Genomic DNA, 16,108 nt, shown 5'->3' with positions numbered 1-16,108 from the left:
AGGATTACCTTGTCTTCCTTTTTCGTTGTTGTGTTTCACGTTTCACATTGCCCATTTGGTTTTTTCTTTTCTTTTTTTTTTTTTAACCAGAGAATAGGTGGCTGGACAGACAGACAGAAAATTGCCTGAAGCCGGATTATTAGTAGCTTAAGGAGTAATCTTTTAAGTGTATTGCCAAACATACCACAAAGAGATCTGAAATAGCTCTCCAGCCAAAAAGCCGAGGCAGTGTGGTAACCGCACACCTCAAACTGCTCTTCTGACCACTGAGACTTTAAAGCGCGACTTTCATCTTGTTAAAAGGTGCGTAAGTCTAGGTTTGAAGCTTCCGCTCTGCAGCTGCTCTCATTATCTTTCCACTGAAGCATGGGTTTTCAGGATTTTTTTTTTTAATAATATCATTGGAAAAATATATTCCGGTAATCCTCTGAAATTTCAATACATACAGCAATTTTGGCTGCATTTTTCTTCATTTTCACTTTTATTTTGAAAGATAGAAAAAATGAAAAAAACATTGCATGCTGTGTTCTTTGCTGCTTTCATTCCATTTCTGGAGCAGGTGTGAGAGGAACTGACAAAATTTAAACTGGAACCTATGGTGAATTAATATTTACATTTATTGTAACAAATTCAGACAATACAAGTGTGTGCAACAGAAAATGAAGGTCCTACCCTCCTCCTCTGTCACTTCCTCGGGATAACACAGATTTTTTTTTTTTTTTTTTTTACTGTTTTCTATTCTTACAATGTATGGAATTGTAAAGTGTTTGTGTAGTTAAATATATAATTATACTAACTTTCCAGTTCCCTTAAACTTACTCAAGAAGCTATAAGAAAGCCACAATATCAGAAAAGGTAAATATGTTTGGTTCAAAAATATCAACAAATATTTGGTACCTACAACCCAAAATACACAGAAGTCAAAGGTACTGTCTCCATTCACCCAGGTATAATGTTTACAAAAGTGAAATTATTTCACACGTAAAAACAGTTATAGTCAGGAGGACGAAACTACTGAATCAGACAGATAATAGCCTAGGGCTGTAAACACGTTAGTCTGGCATGTTAATTCCAGCCAGTAGACTCAGATATTTATATACGGCAGAATTCTCAGAAATACTAGCAAAATCATCCCTACTTGCAACTTGTAACAAGAGAGGCCACTGCAAACTCTAGCACACTTTGGCTGCCCTCCGTTGTTTTGATCCCTCCCCCTCTGGTACACCTTGCTTCAAGAGATCCTTGAAGACTGAGCCTGAGACGAACAATGAAATGCATTGTTTGACGCTGTAAGTTCCAGGTTGCGTGTGGTTTTGCTTTCCTTATACTAGCAACTTGATAGTGACGCAAATTTACAATCGCCAAGTTGTTGTTGCTTATCTCTGTGTCATTGCCAAGCAACTGCAGTGACTCGGCTCCCCCCTGACTAAACGTTTTAGGCTGGATTTTCACTCTATGAGCCACGAAGTGCTAACTACAGAAACCGGTCATAGTGTGGTTGCCTGTATCAGGTGATTCACGGAGACACTAAATCTCTCTCGTAACCCGTGGTGGGCTGGAAAGCCACTAACATCCATTTTTCCGGGGGCGAAGAGCAGCATAGCTCAGATCTGCAGCATCTGCCAGTTCCTTTGGAGTATGCATCTCTCTGTCCTGGCCAATTTCAAAGATCTCCACACAAAGCCAGTGTCAGACATGGGAGGGGATATGAACTCCGTGGGTCCTGAGACCTTCTGCAAGCTGCTGAGGGTCCATCATGGAGACCTTAAAAACACGAGTGGAAGCCGGGCGGTGGTGGCACATGCCTTTAATCCCAGCACTTGGGAGGCAGAGGCAGGTGGATTTCTGAGTTCGAGGCCAGCCTGGTCTACAGAGTGAGTTCCAGGACAGCCAGGGCTATACAGAGAAACCCTGTCTCGAAAAACTAAAACAAAAAACAAAAAAACAAAAAATCAAAAAAACCACAAGTTGAAGTTAGAGACACTCAAACTTGTCACACATACCCCTGGCCCCCAGTGGTTAACCGTGACCAGGAAAATCTAGTCCCTTGGCCCATTATATCCCTTCTCCTCTCTAGAAAATTGAGCTCAATTGCTGAGTCTTTTGATCTTGAGCTTTTTAGTGCTGATCTCGGGATGTTTAAAGCCTCATGTCCACTTGTCATATTGCATATTTCATATTCACCTGTGAGAGGAACAGGAGAAAAAAAAATGAAAGAAAAAAAGCAACCTCCATATTTTCATACCCAAAGCAGTAGAGACTTATTTCCTACCGCCAAGACCCAAGTCAAAAGGTAGGCTAAGAAACTGTAATTATTTCTGAAAGCATAGTTTCAACAAACAATGTGGTAATCAGCGCCTTCTACCACAACGCCCTTCCACCCATGGACTTCTAGAATCAGCACAAATTGGTCCGAATAGTAAACACACAGCAAGTTGTCTGCCTCAGTGAAGAGGAAGATAGATGCTTGCTGGATAACTACGTGGAGACTCAACTCCCCTCCGCAGCTCCTTAGAAGGAGAGTGCCCATAATTACCTACAGCTACTTTAGTATGTAAACAACATAAAAGTCATTGATAGAAAAAGACAACACCGGGTGATTCCTCAACTTAGCAGAGAAAGATCTAGCTTGCTAGATTATTAGAAGAAAACACCTATTGCTGAAATTACCTAAAATGTTTGCTATTCATACTGTTACTGTCCCTCCAAACTCTCAAGGGAGATACCCTATCACTTAGACCAATTGATCAGCTGAAAAAAAAAAATGATAGTAATAAGTGGGGCCTGGAGAGAGGGCTCAGCAGTTAAAAGCATTTGCTTCTCTTGCAGAAGACCCAGGTTTGATTGCCAGAAGCCACACTGCAGCTCACAACCATCTGCTAAGTCATTCTCAGGGATTCAGCACCCTCCTCTGGCATCTGTGGGCACCAGGCATGCATTTGATGCATAGACGAAAAAAAAACATTTTTGAAAAGTGGCAATAAAGGAATGTTCCTGGCTCAGAATCGTATGCAATAAATACCATTACCTAACTCTCTGCTCACGCTCACTCAATACTTCCTGGGCAGTTTTCCTCTTCCGCAGCAAACAGGACTCGGTACAGCTGACATGAGTGATCTCTGCTGCTTTCTTGCTCCACTTGAGAAACCAGGAAGCAACTAGGCTCGTTTTTTTTTTTTTTTTTTTTTTTTTTTTTTTTTTTTTTTGATTGTTTGTTTTTTGTCGGGTGTTTTGTTCAGTGAAGATCTGCTGAGCTGATGTGAGAAGGAACGGTTTTAGGAGGCGCCAACTCACTAACTTCATTTCTTTAAAAACACACATTGTTCCCAACTTTCTTCCGTTTTCTAAGCCCCGCTGATATTACTGTTTCCCATAAATTTCAGTGGAAATATCCTTCTTGAAGCTAAGCTGGTGTCTGACTGGCTAGTCTGTACTCTAGTTTAGTGACGTATGAAGCAGGAGTGCTTATCAGATGAATGAATGAATGAATGAATGAATGAATGAATGAATGGTGCCAGCTTAAGATCACTGTCTGGGACTATAAACATGTGTCCATGACCACTCCAATGAAAGTGCTCTTAGAATACATCTCATGGCCAGCATGCAACTACCTGGAAGGAGAAAACTCTCCCTTCTGGAGAGTTGGGATTATGCTAATTATTTTCCCCTCCCTGTTAGCTTCAGAAATTAACCTTTCAGCATAAGAAGATAACTAACTCCAGCTAAAGTTGGTTGACTTTGGGCGTTTCGTCATAACTTGTAGTTAATTTACTTCAGCATGCAGGCTTTGAACACTTTGTCTTGTTACGCCACACTCGACGCCTGCTCTATCAGCTGAACACCAATATCTTGAACGGAAAACAAATTTGTACTGATGAAAACTACTGCTTTCTTGTGATCAGAGCCTAACCCTAAGTTTGTATCCTCAATAGCGAGCACTCTCTCCTGAATTTCTTCTTGGCTTTTTATCTTCTTTGACTTTGTTAGCACTCAAAGTGTGCTCAAGAAACCCTATGGTTGGCAGTTGAACCCATCGGCCAGCCTCCCACTGTGGCAATAATGGAGTTTAAATCAGGCAACCCAGGCTTGTCGGTATTCCTGAGGACAAGAGCGCTGACGGGGCGGGACAAACTGACAGATTAATTCGTGCTTTAATCCTCAACTTCCCCAATATTGATCTAATGCGGAGGTTTCTCTTACAGAGGTGCAGTTAATAAGCATCTCTTATTCAGACACCTGAGATACAACACCGCCATTAGGCAGAGTCTTTGCAACAGCTGAGTCACTCCTTCCATTTGGTGTCAATTAGGCTAATTAGCGGTTAGCAGATCCGGCTGTTCTTCAGTGAGTTGGAAATGGCTCTCTGATCATGCCAAGGTACCCACTCTAAGGTCTTCTCAAATAGCGACATGGATGTCTTCCCTGCCATGGCAGAAAACTGCTGAGAAAGATGGCATGTATTGGCCGTAACACATACGCAGCCGGTGTCACAAAGTACAGTCTTTTGATGGCCACCCACTAGTTCTATGGCCCCTTGTCAGCCACCCTTCTTGGAGTTCAATTTGTTGGGCCACTGATACAACGGGATCCTATTATCTTCTCATCTCACCAGCTAGGTGGTCGGAGTGTGCTTCCCCCGGGGGTGCATGTACCTGTTAAAACACTATTTCTTTTGGCTCCGGTTCTAAACCCAGGCAGAAGGGATTAGAGGCTGGTTTTTAATTGAGCTTGCCTTTTTCTTTTACGAATGCCAGTCGTTCTGCAGTACCTTTTGTGATATGAAAATGAACACAGGATTAAAGCATAGTTTTGATTCCTCACCAGCCATTCGAGTCTCTCAGGCACCTTCCTTAAGCCTCTGGGTGTTCTTATCAGGCAGCTCAAACCTTGGCAGGAGACAAACATCGAGTCTTTGCAAAGATGGCCTGGCTTCCAAAGCTAAAGAAAATCACTGGGAAAGAATGTATGGATGTCACTCAAAGAACCAGTTGACACTGTCCATTTAGTAATCAGGTGAAAATCTTCAAAGTTCTGACAGATGATCGCCTTCATGATATTAAAATGATGCTAATACATACCTAAAAAGCCTAGGTAAATTGTAGAAAACATTTATTACTTTACAGTTACTCTTGAAAAACCATTATTCAAAGTACAATATTATTTAGGCCTCATAATTCCAATTAAAAATTGCCATATGACTCGCTGATTTAAATGTTTAAGAAAAATGATCTTGTTCTATTGCATTATTTATATTATCAAGGTTTTTTCATCTTAAGAAATTGCATCTTCCTAAGGTATATATCAGTATACTTTTTCCAATTTTAATTAAAAAAAATTTCCAGGAGGCAATATGAAACATAGGACTTGATCAAATACTGAAAACTACATAAGAAAATGTCTAAGCCGTGAATTCTGTGTCAGATTTTATGTTTTAAAAGAATCCTCAAAACTCATGGATGACATGGTCTACTTTACAAGTTAATATAATATATATTTTCACTTGATAATTGATACATTTATTTATTTATAGTCTGTGCAATATATGTAAAATATATGTTGCATGCATTAAGCCATATACAAAAACTTCAAGCATACAATTGAATTTGCATTATTTATACATGTTTTTAAAAGAATTTTAAAAGCCTGGGTGTTCTCACAAAAATGAGACAGAATGTATAGCCTTAAATAATTGTGGCCAGCAACAACAACAACAACAAAAATCTAATTAATGAATGGACTCATTTTGACTAACATTAGCTCTGCAAGTTAAATAATACAATGTTTTGAGTCATTCTATGAATGTAATAACATTTTAAAATTGATACCCTGAACGACTTCATTTTCTACCTGGATGATCAGATTTGTTTTGCTTTTACAATTGACATTCTTGAAAATACGCATCTATGTGCAGTCTGTAAACTCAATTCTTACAGAGTCGATGGAAGTGAGACAGCTACAACCAGATAGAAATGTCTTTGTACATACAGCAGGTTACCGATGGGAAGCTCTACAAGTAACATTTATTCGCCTAATGGCTGACCACCAGTAAGACGCAATCGTACATATTTCCCCCTAAATATAACATGGTTCTTAGAAAGAGTTTTTCTTAAGCAGAATTACAAAAAAACCTATAGAGCTTTCGAGAGTACATGGAGCATATTTTTTTTAAAAAAAAATATATGTTCTACATAGAAAGTAAATTAACTTCTAAAATATGAGACATGGAGAAGAAAATGAAAACAACAGTTCCTGACAATTCAGCTGACTCCTCCAACATCAAAGCTCCCACATGTTCCCTAGGCTAGAGTCCCTCCACTAGCAAGGCATGCCCTTGCGATGCAGGGCCCAAGTATAAACAAATTCCTCTCCTTTTTATGTTTAAAAGCTGACACTTCCACCTAACTCTTTCTTGGCTTGTTAGGTCCCTTTCACACAAACACTGTCTCAGCTTGCCATCACAGATGCCCACATGCGATTCATAATCTCCATGATGCAGGCAGAGCACCCAAGGGAGATACTCAGATTATCTCTGGAGAGAAATTAGAGAAAACCTGAGAAACCAGTGAAATGACATCAGAGCCTAAGAGAACCAAGTAGGAATATAAAAATCTGCAAAGGATACAGGAAAGTTCAGTCCCGAAAGGGGGATGGATGCTAAGGATATGTCTACAGAGGAACTTAGATTGTGTGGGTTATTTTACAATTTTCACCATATTTACTTTTTAGCCATTCAGTTCTTTCATCTGTATGAAAAAGGATAATCTTACTTACCAATATGGTACCCACTAGTCACAAGTGGTTTACTGAACCAGCTTTAAAAGCAATATACACTGGATTTCAAATATTTAGTGCAAAAAACTATATAATATACCCTTAATAAATTCTTAATGTTGATTATAGATTGGAATAATATTTTCTACACGTGCTCTTAATATATTTTAGTAAGATAAACTTTGTGTTCTTGATGACCATGAAGAAATTAAATGTTTATAAGTCATTGATGGTTTTAACATTTATAATCTATTCCAAGACACAAACTAAAGATCTTTTAACAAATAAAAATGTTAGTCAATTTGTAAACATGCTTCATCTGTTTCTTTCTTGATATTTCCACCAGAAATTGTAAGATCATATTTCTTGAATTACACTTTTATTGGAAAGCTACTGTGGGAGGTATCTAATCACAATCACAATGGTAATTTGGTTTATTTTAACAGGAGTGCCAAAAAGACAGCAGAACACATGAAGGGACTTTGCCTGTTTTCAACAATAGGTGCTTAAAAAAAAAAAAAGCTGAGCCACAAGACAAACAGAAAAAGCAAATAATAATAATAATAATAATAATAATAATAATAATAATAATAACAAAAGACAAAAACCATACAAAACAAGTAAACAAATGAAAAATTCAAAAGCAAGGTAAATTTTTACTAGTTTAGAACACAAACCATGGGGAAGTATGCAGAAGCTAGTGAAATGAGTGGACATTTGGGTCCACAAAGGACTTGTGATGAATGATGTGGCTCAATATTATACCGAAGTCAGTCGCACGCCTTCTACAATGCAATATTTTGCATTCGTGTTGTCTATGCACATAGACAAGTCAGAAATTATTCTAAGCCAATGGTGGACTAGTAAACTGAAAGGCACAGAGTGGCACTGTACAAAGCAGTTATTAAAATCCTGGAGTTCCAACCGCTAGGTTTTTTTTGGTTTTTTCTTTTTTTTTTTCTTGTTTTTTTTTTCTTGTTTTTTTTTTAAGTAATACATTAATCCCATCTGCCATCAGCATGCTTCTTCTATTGATAAGTGTATTTGAGCACCCTCATCTAAACTAGATGACTGGAAACCTAAAATGTTTGTCAACCAGTTGTTCATAGTGCTGTGCAGTCATAGTAAACAGCGGGAAGTCGTCCAGTGACTTGACTGAAACCAACAATATTAAAGAACATGGGGAAAAAATGCCAAACTAATGGGAAGAAGCAAAATGATCCCAGCAGTCCCATACTTCCGATTAACCTCAAATGTCCCTCCCGCAAGCAGGTTCCAGGACATGCGTCACTTACTTAAGTTCTGTTCACATGGAATTTGATGAAACTCCCAGCAGACCACAAGATGGGTAAACCTGTTCTAACTGCTCCTACAATAGCATGGAGCAGAGCTTGAATTACCAATCCACCAGAGAATGCTAATGCAATTATGAGTGTTTACTTACACCATGTGTTTCTCGCTGAGCCTCCCCCGCTGCGTCAGGAGAAACCAAAGGGAGCTAATGTTTTATAGATGGTAAGACTCTGTTTGTTTTCAGTGGGGCTAAGTCTCCCAAAGTACTCAGACACAGTAATTAAAGTAAACTGCAGAGGCCCATAATAAAATATATGTGTTTGGAGACTGGGAGATGAACCCTACTGGCTTATTAAAAGTCAAAAGAAAAATATACATTATTTATGACTTCAAAGGGACACATTCTGCACTCCAGTTTATTTAAAGGATTAACTAAGCAGTGGTTATTGGTGACCATCTGAAGACTTCTTCTTCCACGGCTCATTACTTCTGTCATATATGTGAGAAGTCACCATTTGGGTTCAGATCAAATATTATTAATCAAATAAATTACAGAGGCTACACCAACATTATTAAATGGAATCTTTGTGAAAATAGCTGCTAATAAATCTGTATTACTTTGCAACAGTTGCCTGGTTGCAACAAATGTAATGTTGGCCTTCAAAATGTTTATACATATTATATAACAGATTCTTCCTAAATTTGGCCACTCCAGAAACAGGAAAAGGGAGAAACGATACAAAACAAATTGCCTCATGGCCACCTATTTCCAAAGGACAGTTCCTTTTCCTGGAAACCGGGATACTTCACAGAGAACAGTTTCCCTAGTTTCATGACAAAACGGAAAAGGATAATTGGGTGGGGGAAAGCTTTGTTACATCTAAAATGTTTCTTTCATCTATTAAATCAAGGCATATGATTCTATCAAGACCATTATTGTCATTTGCCTTTTAAAAAGCCTGAACTAAGGATAATTGAGAGACATGAACCCTGCTCACTTGTCTCCTTAGCACTTGGGCATCTGCAAAGTTATTTAAATCTATTGTTTCTGTCTGTGAAAGTATTCTGTTAATTAACTAAATATTGACATGCATCCAAAGACTTAGTAGAATTATTTTTTAATTAATAAACATTGTAGAGTATGATAGTGAAACTACACTTTTTAAATTTCTCTAGGTCATCTTGACATTTACCTGAATGCGTCCTTTGTCCTCTCAAATAAGGAACTGGACCCAAGGTATTTGCTCTGCACTTTCTAAGAAGCGGACATCTAGATGTTTCTTTGAAGTGGAAGATCACGACTGGAGATCTGACACAGCCTCCTGATTGCTTTGAGCTGTTTCTTCTCTCCTTCTTCTCCTCTTCTCCTCTCCGACTTCTGTACCTCTGTTTGGCATTTGTTCACATCGGACAGTTTCCCACAGTCATTTATCATCAGAAGCGAAAGTAAGGACACAAACCCCTGAAAGCCCAACACGGCGTTTTGCCGATTACAGGTTACATTTCTTTGCAAGTGGATAAAAATTACTGAGTCAAGCACTAATGATAGTCGACTTTTTCTTAATATATCATTTTAATGCTTCTATATTATACCCGCATTAAAGAAAAAAATTAAACTGAAACCAAAACAGTACTTATTCAGAATTCATTTCATTTTTGTGATTTGTGCAGACTTACCTCAATAAGATTGAGGTGGTGAATGTTCATATTACATTAACTTACAGGCTATAAAACTATATTTCACAGATTATTGGCTGAAGAAAGTATGTATTATTCCCTCTTGGTTGTAAGATGTTTGGCTAAGTATGCATTACAAAAAAAAAAAATCAAATGCGTGAGGCTGAGAGCTAGTCTTTGGTTTACTCTTTGTACCTTTCCTTCTGTGCTTGGTCCTAAGGTTTTCCAACACCTGGTCTCTCCACCATGCTAAATTTTCTAGCTACTTTTCCCTTCGTGGCTCTGGGATTGACTGTAAACTTGGGACCAGCGGAGTTTCTGCTACTTTGCTATTATTGATGATATAATCTTTGTAGTCTAGCCTGTAGTATTTAAAAAGTATCATAACAATTCTGCATCTGACATTAAACAAAGAAATGAAACAATCAAAAACACCTACATCTTTGGAAACCCATATTCCTTTGATCAGTAAAGAACTGATTGGAATGTACATGGCTGCAGGCAGATATGCCAGCTTACTTTCGGTTCCTTGAGCTGAAGAGTAACACCTAACCCAGCCCCATTAAATGCTTTCTACCATGTCCAGAGTACTTTTATTTTAATATCATATTTAAAGTATTGTACAAAAGCAATAAAAATTCTCTGTTTTCAAATTATATTTTGGTTAAAAAGAAGATATGATGCAGGCTGACCATAAGACATCAAGGAAAGGCAGTTTCCTTTAATTAAAAAAAAAGTACTCCCCAATTCTCTGAGATTTAAAATCAACTATGGGATGCTTATTCTAGCACTTAACATAATCTAACTTCCTTTCCTACTGGACTCTGAAAATAGTAAGAAGTTGGAGAAAATGACCAATTGTTCTTCAGTCTAGGGTGAGCTTGGAGACCAATTTAAATCATAACTCAAATCTAAAACTTCAGGCACTTGTCCAAATCATATTTATGTAGAAATAACATGGTCAGTTTTGCAAACACCTTATTTTTTTTTTAAATTCTTGATGTATTTCGAGGGGCTGAGACATGGTGACTAAATTGAAGGGGTGTTTCTTTCGTTTTCTTGTCCGGATTTGTATAATCACATTACCATAGGTCTCCTCCTGAAGGTAAGAATGTTCTTTAGAACAGAGGTCACATCTATCTTGCTTCTGTGTGCCATCCCCAGGGCCAATCACACTGCTTAGAAAGCACACACATCAAAGAAACATTACATGCTACATGGTTGTGATGGAGCTGTGTCAGTGTCAGCCCTGAGGGACCCTGGGGGAAAGCAGATTGGTTCTAATTGGAATTAATCGTAGAAACCAGCAAAAAGGAAACACCTTCTGAGTTGACCTTGAATAATAAGTTCAAATTCCAGTACATGGGGAGAAAAGTATGTGTTTGTGTGCTGTGGGGAAAGGGGAATAGGGCTGGGAAGGTTAGAGTATCACACAATTACTATAGCGGGAGTAAAGCCCAGAATAAAACAAATATATTCAATAATAGCAAGCAAAATGACTCCCAGGTGGAATTAGGGGCAAGATATTTCTTACTAAAGTGGAGGAAACAATGCTAAAAGATAACCCAGAATTTAGAAAGCCTTGAAATTTAGACTATATGTGAAAGATTTTTGAACAATGAATGACATAAAACTATAGAACAGTTACATCAACAAAATAACAAAACCAAGTAAGAAAGAATAGCAAAAAATATAAGAGTGCAAGAGGACGTGAGTTCAAATCCATCCCCAGGACTCATGTGAAAATTGGGCAAAGCTATGTGTGCCAGCAACCCCAGCTTTGGGAAGTGAAAACATCAGATCCAAGACTGGCCAGCCGGCCTCACCCTAACAGCAAACACTAGCTTCAGTGACTGTCAAACAAGAGTTGAAGACACTCAATATCCTCTCCTCGAGACTGCATGGCACACACACCCACACACACATGTGCACTTACAACACAGCACACACAAGGAGAAGGAGCAAAACTCAGAGTAGGAAATAAATAAAACTCAAAAAACACTAAGCAAATGAACTTTCTAATTTATGAAATTACTTAGTTTTGACAAGGTTGTTTTAAAGGCCACGTTGGCCAAACTATTTCAATAACTGGCCCAAGGTTGCAAAGCCAAGATTGAGAGTGGGTCACCTAGCTTCCTGCCCAGTTCTTCTCTCTGTGTAAAGTATGTTCCCTGCCTCTAGTTGGCTTTTTAAATTAAAGGGAATTAACAAGGCAGCAAACACAGAATTAGCTCTTTATTGCGATTTCACTAACCGAACAGTAACTTTATTTAATAGATCTTCCTCGCCACACAGACATCCCACTGAAGCACTGTAATAAATGTAATAAAAGGGGAGATTAGGGCAAACATCAGTGGGAAGACATTAATTAGAGAAGGACCTCAACAATTCTCAGTTGACTAATCCTCAAACCCTGTAATTCTCATAAGGAAACTGACAATCTTGCTTTACTCCTTATCAAAGAGACTTTTCAGCCAGGGAGAGTGGCAGGCTCAAGTAATCAGAATCTCATTAATTTTATTAAATATACCATAAAGTCCCATAACAAATAATTAAGCCCTGTTAAACAGATATCCAATAGTCCATCTTATCCCTTCTTATTTATAGACAGAAATAAAATGACAGTGCTTACAACAACAATACAGGGTACTTGTTACTGGTGATAATAATACCTTAGGTTTGTTCCAGAGATGTCAGAGCTTTTCAAAGCATGACTGTCATGCTCCAGCTGTGTTAGTGCTATTTTGAGGGCTTCTTTATTGGGTTCTTATACCTCTACTCCCTTCCAATCCTTATTGCACCCTAATCCCTTCCAGCACAGCACCCAAACACTAGGTAGGAGAGTAAGACAGTCAAGGGGGAAAGGAGATATAGACCTCTGTAGACTATTTCCTGATGATTAGTGCTGTAGAGTTCCTTAGGACAAGTCCAGTCTTTGTAGTGAGGCTATCTCTAAGTTCTTCCTTGCCTCTTTGCCCACATTGCTCACAATCACTTGATAAACTGCAACAACAGTAACCAGGAGCAGCCGGGGAGCAGCCTTCTTCTTCTTCTTCTTCTTCTTCTTCTTCTTCTTCTTCTTCTTCTTCTTCTTCTTCTTCTTCTTCTTCTTCTTCTTCTTCTTCTTCTTCTTCTCCTTCTTCCTCCTCCTCTTCCTCCTCTCTCTCTTCCTCTCCTCTTCCTCCTCCTCCTTCTTCTCTTCCTCTCCTCCTCTTCTACCTCCTCCTACTCCTTCTTTGTATTCTCATTATTATTATTATTATTATCATTATTATTATTATTATTATTATCATTTCAAGTGCCTCCACCCCTCTCAAGACTCTGGCATTTATTTTCTCTCCAGTGTTCCCAGAATTAAACTATGTGCATCTGGCAAAGACCATACCCCTCCTAGAGCACAAGACAATCATAGTTAATGGCTGTGGACAATCTAAAGCAGTCCCATATCCCACACCTGGGATTAAAACAAAAGCACAGTATGTAAGATGACTGGGTTTTTTAAGAAACCAAAATTCTCACTACTCAGCTGGCCTACTTATGTCCTACTCTATAAATAAGGATAAAGCTTTGATATGCTTTCTGTTACACTAGACTTGAGAAGGTTAGACCAAATTTGGCATGTTTGTTTATAGTGACCTGTCTTAAGATAAACAAAAATGGGGCTCAGCAAACCTACAGTGGGGACATAGGGTTCTCAAAGAAAGAAGCCGTTGTGCAGAAACTATTGAAGTAGGAACAGCATCAGTGCTGTGAACAGAAGTATCTAGGTGTGTTCGATACAAAGTTTGTTTTTCATCACCACAACTGAGAAGGGCTTTCAGATTTGCTTTCTGTTTTCTTTTCCCAATTCTGCCTACAGAGAAGAGTTCTCTGGCTGCGAGTACAAGCGTCTGTGCTGTTGTTTGCTTTTAGTTGGTTTTGTACTATAAATACATACAGAATTTATTATTTTAGATTGAATATTTTTATGACCATATAAAAACTGTCTGATGGTATAGACAGGATGTGGATGCCCAAACATGCCATCCCCTAATTCCTGAACTCTAAGCATATGTGATAACATGCCTGGTTAGAGGGGCAGATTTTTGAAAATTGTAATTAAAATCACTCTCTTTAACATAAGAAGAGTACCCTTCATAGCCTATAGTTAGAGAGGCCTATAGAAAGCATGAAGAATATGAGCTTCCTCTAGAAACAAAGACTATTCCCCTAAAATCCAATAGGGAAACAGGAAAGACAGTCCTGTAGCCATAAGTCCTGAATTTGTACAACAACCTAAAAGTTGAAGTACCCCTTTCCTGAGCTGCCAGTGAAGAACACACCCAATCTATGCCACGAGTTGTCCCTCAGAGACTCTCAGCAGTGGAGCCCTACCTAACATTTCAGGACTTCCCACTCACATGAAAATTGAGAGAGACGTGGGTGTTGTTTAAATGTGGTAATATGTTACGGCAACAATGAAAAACAAATGTGCCTGAATATTCTGGTAGGTTTTGTAAATTCACAGCATGTCACGTGTAAATCTATATTAAATGTTTTCTGGCTCAAATGATTTATGATACTTTTGGGAAGGTCAAATACAAATCTGAAAGGATGTGTGTTAATAAACATGTGTGTTAGTCATTCAAAAGTGGTAGCAAACTAAGAGATAAATAAATGTGCATATGGGCACCAGGGGCAGCCCACATAGATCATTTAGGGAAAGCTCAACGTTATATTTCCATATGTACAGAGCAATGTTTCTTAAATTCTGCAGACTCCAGAAGATCTTATTAAAATACCTCGGAAATTCTTTCAGTTAAATCTGTAATGGAGAGGGGAAAGTTGCATGAACAGATCTGAGGATGGTAGATCCATGCTGTGGATTCTAGAACCACACTTTTGGAACCACTGTGAGAAGGAAAAGGAAAATGGATGGAGATGCTCTAAGGCTTAGTATGAAACTAAAGGCTTGCTTAGGAAGCATGGTGATGCTTAAAATAGTGCTTTGAGAAGGCTAACGACCTATGGATGGTGGTGGTGGCAGCAAGCCTTTAATCCCAGCACTCAGAAGCAGCGGCAGGCAAATCTCTGAGGTCAAAGCCAGCCAGATTGGTCTACAGAGTGAGTTCCAAAAAAGCTAAGGCTACATAGAGAAACCCTGTTTCAAAAAGAAAGAAAGAAAGAAAGAAAGAAAGAAAGAAAGAAAGAAAGAAAGAAAGAAAGAAGGAAGGAAGGAAGGAAAGAAAGAAAGAAACAAACAAACAAACAAAGAAGAAAATAAATGATTAATGAGTAAAAATACTCAGGAAAGAATTAGAGGCTAGAAGAGATCTAAACCAGAAAGTAAAATAATCCAACAAAGAAAGTGTTGCAGTCAGGCAAATTTGAAGAACTTGCAGAATAGAAAAGAGAGATAAAGAGATGGCTCAGCGGTTATGAGCACTGGCTACTCTTCCAGAGACTCTAGTTCAATTCTCAGCACATACATGGTAACTCACAAAAGTCTGTAACTCCAGTCCCAGGCGATCAAACGCCCTCTTCTGGCCCCTGTGGACACTGCATGCATGTGGTACATAGATAAAGATGTAGATAGAGCATATGTGTATGCAAATAAATAAATAAAAATTTAAATAATAGAAAAGAGAAGTGCTAAAAGATTAACTAGAGGCTATAAATATGAAAGGTGGATTAATAATAAGTAGAGAAACATGGCATGCTACATCAAAGGTAAAGGACAAATTATTTTGCATTTAATTTTTCACTTCTGTTTATTTTTTTTTTCATTTTAGAAGTTACACATTTATTCATATTGACAAAATTATTAAGGCCAATTTGTCTTATAACACTCCTTCATTACCTTTTGATCTCTTTAATATCTGAGTAGTATTGCCATTTTTATTATTTATACTTTCAAATTATTTTATATGTGAGTGTTTGGCCTGCATGTATATCTGTGAACCATAGAGCTTTCAGAGACCAAAATGTGGAGTAAGATCCCCTAGCACTGGTGTTATATAAGGTTGGGAGCAGCCATCCTCCAAATAAAGGATCAGAACTCAACAAGAAAAGAGCGATTGATTGATTGATTGATTGATTGATGATTGACTGATTGATTGAGACAGGGTCTCACCATCACCAGGTAGTTCTGACTGCCTTGAACTTAATAGAGACTCAGCTACTTCTGCTTCACGAGGGCTGGCATTACCACCCCCCCTGGCTCTAATGCTTTTTGCTGGTTGTGCTGGGGATTGAACTCAGGGACCTGTGCATGTTAAGTACTATGCCATTGAGCTACATCACAAGCCCTTCATTGTTGATAGTCATAGTTCATATTCTTGGTTGCCCACTCTTCTAACAAGGTCTCAATTGTATGGACCTTTCCAGA

The sequence above is a fragment of the Mastomys coucha genome, unplaced genomic scaffold, assembly GCF_008632895.1.
Source record: "Mastomys coucha isolate ucsf_1 unplaced genomic scaffold, UCSF_Mcou_1 pScaffold16, whole genome shotgun sequence".
In the NCBI taxonomy this organism is placed as follows: domain Eukaryota; kingdom Metazoa; phylum Chordata; class Mammalia; order Rodentia; family Muridae; genus Mastomys; species Mastomys coucha.
The sequence above is the reverse complement of the archived record's forward strand: the minus strand, read 5'-3'. Positions refer to the sequence as shown.